The sequence below is a fragment of the Diadema setosum genome, chromosome 1 (assembly GCF_964275005.1).
Source record: "Diadema setosum chromosome 1, eeDiaSeto1, whole genome shotgun sequence".
Classification (NCBI taxonomy): domain Eukaryota; kingdom Metazoa; phylum Echinodermata; class Echinoidea; order Diadematoida; family Diadematidae; genus Diadema; species Diadema setosum.
Window position 1 is genome coordinate 46,266,761 of NC_092685.1, and position 6,804 is coordinate 46,273,564.

Below are 6,804 nucleotides of genomic sequence, written 5' to 3' on the forward strand. Positions count from 1 at the left end.
GATTTTATGTAGCTAAGACTTTGTACATACTCAAGAGTATGATGTATCTTTTGATGTCTTTTTTTCTTTTTAGATATTACTCTCATGACCTTAACAGCAGTGGTATTCTGTAATCATGGGATGTCAATCTCCCATCCATTAGCCAGGGCTTGACATTTTAGCGTTGGCCCAGTGGTCCATGGCCACTAAAAATCAATGTTGCCTTGGGCAACTAAATTTATCGTCTGGTAGCCAGATTGGATGACTAAGATTCAAAATGGATTGTTACTTTCGCTTTTATTTTGGGCCACTATGTATCTCTTTCGGGACACCAAAATTTCAGATTTAAAGACTTTAGTGGCCCGAATGGGCCACCAGACAATAGAGTTACATATGTACTGTCAAGCCCTTTATTAGCTGACTTCATATACTACTTTGTACGGTGTACATTCACATGTTTTACTCGATAGATAAGCTTTTAAAATGGTATGGCCATAACTTAAAATGGGCACTTTTATAAGAGAGATTGCATTTGAGTTCTTACATTTATCATATTTGCAGTGAAGTACATTACATATTTTTCTTGCATTTGGAATAATTCTACTCAGGTTATAATATGTAGATTTGTTTGTGTGATGTGTGTGCATTTGTAATTCAGTTAGTCCATATGTACAATTGTATCTCATATATGACTTGAGCCAACATGACTGTTTTGAGATCTATCCAAGTCTTTAATGGAAACCTCAATTCAAAGAGATATCTTGACTGCAGTTGATGAAAACAAGATGAATCACAGTATGCTTGAGCACATGATGCAATAATGAACCCATCAATTTCTGGGGGAATTTTGTTGCAGAAATTATCACATTGCCATCTTCAAATTGGCAACTGTAAATTTCCCTGCACATTTTATATTGGAGAAAGTTAGATGGAACCATGCACACAAACTAATAAAAACAAGATAAAAATGATGCCCATTTTGAGAAGGAAACTTTACCTTGATCTTGTTAAATGTGTTGCCAATTTAAATACCCATAGATTTTGCAACTGTGAGGCTCTGGAAAATTCTTCAAAATCAAACAATTACATGGGAACAAGAAATGACCTTGAAATCTAAAGGAAAATGTTTATTCTACCTCACAAACAGTAACATGAACTCAAAATTTTATTATAAACAGTGCAGCACCAGAATCATAGACTTTTGTTTCTAGAACTTCTGGGGATACGAAAGGCAAAAGATGTGAAAATTAGGCAATCTGGCATCTACCATTACTGTCTTTGGTCCCCACAAACTAGCTTTCTTGGTCACAAAAGTGTTTGCTTCAAGAAATCCCAGTTGCAGTCACAGATCTATAGCAAAATGTGAATTTTTTCAGAGAAATCAATTTCTGCAACTGGTGTGACATGTGCAGGAACATATGATTATATATATATGTGTACATTTATGTACTCGGAGTTGAGAAACTTTATATCTCAGGAAATTGAAGTCACTGATATTTCATGCTCAAAACAAATGAACTGTATGATATAAGAGACAAAGACGACTATTTTAAGGGTGCCATTGTCGTAACTGCTTTTTGGTCTATGTCCACCAATGTACTGTAATTCACAATGTTAATACACATGTATGTACGTGAACAGTTTGAATTTTCGAGCAGCATACAGTTTCTGTGGGCCGTATGACTCTGTAAATGGTAGAATAACTTCCAAGTTCATTGACCCTATTTGCCAAAAGATAAAAAGTCCTTGAAAAATTCATAAAAACTCCCAGATCACTACTAAAATTTAATCATGTGTTCCTTGGGTTATTATTAGCCTTTCCTGTAAGTTTCATCCACATCCATATACAACTTTGGAGTTATTTTGTAAACAGACAAACAAACAAACAATCCAGTGCTGACTATAAAACATAACCTCCTTGGCGGAGGTACATGAAATTAGTAGACACACCAATGCAAATGCAATAGGCAACATACTTTCTGAAAGTGGAATAATTTGAAGCAATTAACTAGAAACTATTACGTTGTTTGAATGATAGGTGCTGAGTGCAAATGCAGCAATTGATGTATCATATTTTGTAGATACACTTGTGGAATGTGAATTATGCATAAACCATGAAATAAGCATATATGCTGTATGTATCATAGATATCAATTTGTTTTGTTGCAATGTTACTTCAAAAGTGCAACTTTACTCGTTTTCATACTTGCATCAGAGTTTCTGAAAATTTTGCCTAGATTGACCATTTTTTAGTGTTCTTGCTTCTTGTATTGAAACAGAATGTCCATTGTGGATAACTTTTTTTTTTCCAACTTCCATCTTGTCTTTAAATGAAGGACAAATTAGCTAAAATAAAATGAAAGAAACTCATCTTTAAACCTTGAAGGGGTTTTAATCATATTACTTCTTCAAGAAAAATTCAAATCCTTTGTCATCTTCATATAAAACTTTGGCAGATGTTTGAAGACTACCATCTCTTTGTAGTGGAGTACATTACTCCTGTATGTACATGTAGTTTATATTTCAGTGAATGTAAATTATTCAAACATTTTACTAGCTTAACTGACAAGGGGATTTTATGGTTCTTTGTGCTACAAGCACACACACAAAAAAATACATACATGTAAAATGGCACTGGTAGAAAATAGCTTGTATGTGAAGTTTTTAATCATGGAAGTAGAGAAGAGAGGTCTTTGTAAAATATTTGTTGTTTTGATAAGTTTCTTATTTTAAAGAATGCAGATTCATATTGTCTTGGCTTACAATGAGTTACTGAAATACTTTATCGCTGAGTTGGGTTAGCAAGATGTGTAGGCATGAATTCAAGCATCCTCGGCTATCAAAGGGGCATAGTCCCGGTAGTGTAGATGGCGCTGTTGATGATACTGCCGATCACCGTTAGCATTGTTACGAAGATTACCGAAGTTGAGCTGTCATCAAGAGTAAAGTGCGTAGGTGTTGCTAAGTAACGTTGCCTTTGTTGTCTTCTTTGCGCATCGCGCAGTCTGTAGTAATGCCAGGGTGCGTGCATATGTGCTTGTTATTGTGACATCACAAAAGAAGTTTGCTAAAGCTGTCATCCCCCTCAGCCGATTCATGAGCCGAACTGTGATCGGACCACTGACTACACCGAATCGGACTTCTTCGGACTCGGGAAAGTGGGCCAAAGCGTAAGCGCCAAAGAGAAGTCGATAGCGTAGGTCTCTATAGGAAACTTGCGCCGTGCGCCCGCGTACGCATTTGACTAAAACACCGGGACCACACCTTTAATGCATTAATTGATTTGTTGATCATAGCTGTAATTGAAACTGTGAGCCTTAGTATTCTTTCATTCAGAGCCCACTTATAGTCGTATGCTGATGGATTGGAATTTATATATTTCAGCAATTTTATGACAGAGAGAAATCACACCTGGACTATGCCATACAACTGTTAGCCTGGCACAGTTAAGGTCAATAAGGGTGTATGTAAGTAATGATATTAACAATCTATTTTTACCCATTTCATACTTTAATACCGGTAACCTCAGATCAGTGTAAATGCTGCGTAATACTCATTCCAATATAACATGTTGATTTTGATACCGATACAATACTTGTACTGAGACTCGTGGATCTTCTGTATGTATATGTGTTTATGTGTTGCATTTGAAGTGCAGATGTTCCTTCAGGGAGGTGTTACAGAGATGGAGTGGCAACTCTTCGTAATTCATGCAAACACATGTTTGGGTTCAAGGCGTTACAATGGGATGTCTAGCATTCCACTACGCTTTGAAGTCATGCTCGGCACCGCTCTAGTTGCAAGACGAAGTTCGGAGACGAAGAACGCATTTCACCTTTCGTTGAATTACAAGCTTTATTTCACCGCAAAATTTTAAATGAAATACTCGAATTGATTTAGAATAGTTTAGGAAAGAAGTCAATATTATTAACATGTACTGTATTTCTAGTTTCTTCGTTATTCGCAAATCGAAATGAAATGAAAATAAGGCCCTCTTAAAAACCTAATATTTTTTCTATAATGCGCACATTTCCGCATGTTAATTTTCTATCTTTTAATAAAGGATATTTTGATCTTTCAAATAAAGTATTCCGTTAAAGCGTGTTCCAGCTTGTTTTTAAACTATTTGCTGTTAAAATTGTGAGTTTTACACTGCATTTTGATTCGCTGCTCCAATACAAGGTACACAAATTCATTGTTGCCATCACATTGAAAGAGAGAGCGAATTGCAGTAGGAGCAAATATGTCTAGATGTGAGAGCGCTAGTCCCGATTATTGATGCTCTCTTTTGTCAAGGCACATGGGTAACACCTGTAGTTGAATGCATAACTTCTCGGCGGTGCCGCGCATGACTTCAAAGGAGAGCAGTAGTTGCCTCTCCTTCTCTAGCACCTCCCTGGTTCCTTCATGGCTACGCATGTACATTGTACTTTCTCAAGGCCCAAATCACACCAGCATTTATCATCTTGTGACTGCCATAAACTTGGTGTCATCTTTCCCTACTACAGTGTATTCTATTTGAGAAGCAAGATATTTGATCTGAACTGGGCCTTGAAAGTACAGTCAACCTGGTTTATCGACCTCCCATGAGCCAAATAATCGCTTAAGTCGAAGGTCAATCTTTTCATGTCCTCGTCTCTTTACATTTTGATTTTAATCCCTCATTTATAAATTGAATTTTCTCTAAGTCAAAGCTATTTCTTCAGTCCAAATAGATTCGACTTATGCAAGGTTGACTGTAGTGCCCTGCATCCTACAGCACTTGAAGTTGTTTTTTTTTATATTGTCTTTTTTTACACTGTATCTCCTGTAGTCAAGATTCTTCATGTGATTGTGTGTGTGTGCGTGTGTGTGTGTGTGTGTGTGTATTTGTATAACTACAAGATTATTCCATGATCCCACCACTTTTGGCATAATCAGGGTTTGTCATAATGATGTGTATGTGTATGTATGTGCACGCGTTTTTTAAGACTACACCAGTCTTCTGACATCTATAATGTACAGTCAGCCTTGCTTTTTAAAGTCGACGTTGCATATGTCGATTATCGCCCAAGTCAAAGGTCTTTTCAAGTCCTCTTCTCTTTATATTCTATTGATTTTAAACCTATAACTTGAATTTTCTCTAAGTCAAAGCTATTTCTTCAGTCCAAATAGATTCGATTCGAATAAATATGTGTGTATAATACTCTCTTAAAAAAAAAGAAAAAAAAAGATCAAATTGCATCATAGAATACACAACAGGACAAAATGATATGAGTTTTGCACAACCACGGACAGTGATGCATTTATTTCATGACAGGTACATTACATTCATATTCAACTTTATTAATTGCACAGTATGTAAGCAAGAACAAATTTGACATTTTTCACATTCTCTACAACATCGCATCAGCAAATCTTGCTTTAATTTGACTTACTAAAATACAATACAATTGTATGAAACATGATTAGCTGTTGAGAGAGTCACACAAAGTGAGAAATTTTTGAGTGTACACAAGTGTTGATCAAACCTCATGCGATCACTCAATGGACAAGGTATAGAGGAGGCAGGTACATTTATAACACATCCATGCTCCACAGACAGATGCCTTTTTGTCATAAGACTGATACTTGATGTGACAAAGGGACAAAATATTTTGTTCCATTTTTCTTTTTTTTTTTCTTTTTTTTTTTTGTGCACTGTACTCCCATCAAGATAGTGTGAAATAAATTTTGATTACGAAACACCATACTTCTCCATTCCCTTGATTTGCGTCCAGATTCTACTCTTAAAAGATCTTTGCATTGCTACTGAAGTACCTGGCAACTTTGCACTGTTCATGTGCTGCAACATTGAAGGGAAATGTAGCACAAGATTTGCACTGTGCTGGAGAGAAGTAACACTGACTGAAAAGGAAGAGAAAGGGGAGGAGGCTTGTCATTCTGTCATTCTTCAGGATTTTCAGAGATGATGCTTGAATTCAGAGAGTAAAGGATTCACTTGCAAATTACCACACAAAGTTCTGCCATGATTCAGAAAGTATTTGCTGTTCATCCTGGAAGAGTGTAATATAGTCGGCTGCAAACCAGCAGGGCTTTATCACAGTTTCAGGGGGTACTGAATTATTGGTACAATGTTGTAGATCTTGATCTCCTCTACATTATGGTGTCAATTTCAAATTAGTTTCAATTTCATTACAATGTTAAAAATCAAAACTCGAGGGGGCTATTTTACCTGATATTTGGAACAATGCTTATAAATCTACCCACTTAGATACATGTAGCACCTAAGCTTTCTATTTCAAGAAAATTGATTGTTTCATCTTAATTTGTAGACAAATCTAAGCCGAAATAGTTCCCTTTCTAGTTCTCAGCTGACGATATTACACAATAAATGCGTATTCATACATTTACATACATGTATACCCAGAAAGCTAGAAAATGCCTTCCCACATTGCTCATAGAATCTTTTCACACAAAAAACATGTTCTCTCTGCATCATCTATTTCCCTTCAAATACAGTGTCTCTCCATAACATGATTTCAAATCAATACAAAAATAAGTCTTCAACATCACAGGAAGCACATTAGACGAAACATTTCACACATAAAATTCTCTCTGTGCATAATTAGTCGCTGTTGCCATACCAATAAGTCTTGTCAAGGCTACAACAATTAATGCATCTCTGGGCAAGTCCACCACCGCATATATTTATCTGATTACGAACATTTTTTCACAACAAGCTTTCATCTTGTTGGGAATCTGTTCACACAAACATGCAATGACTCCCTGGTAACTTGTCAAATTCAAGAAAAAATATTGTTTTCTTACTGTTATGGAACTGTT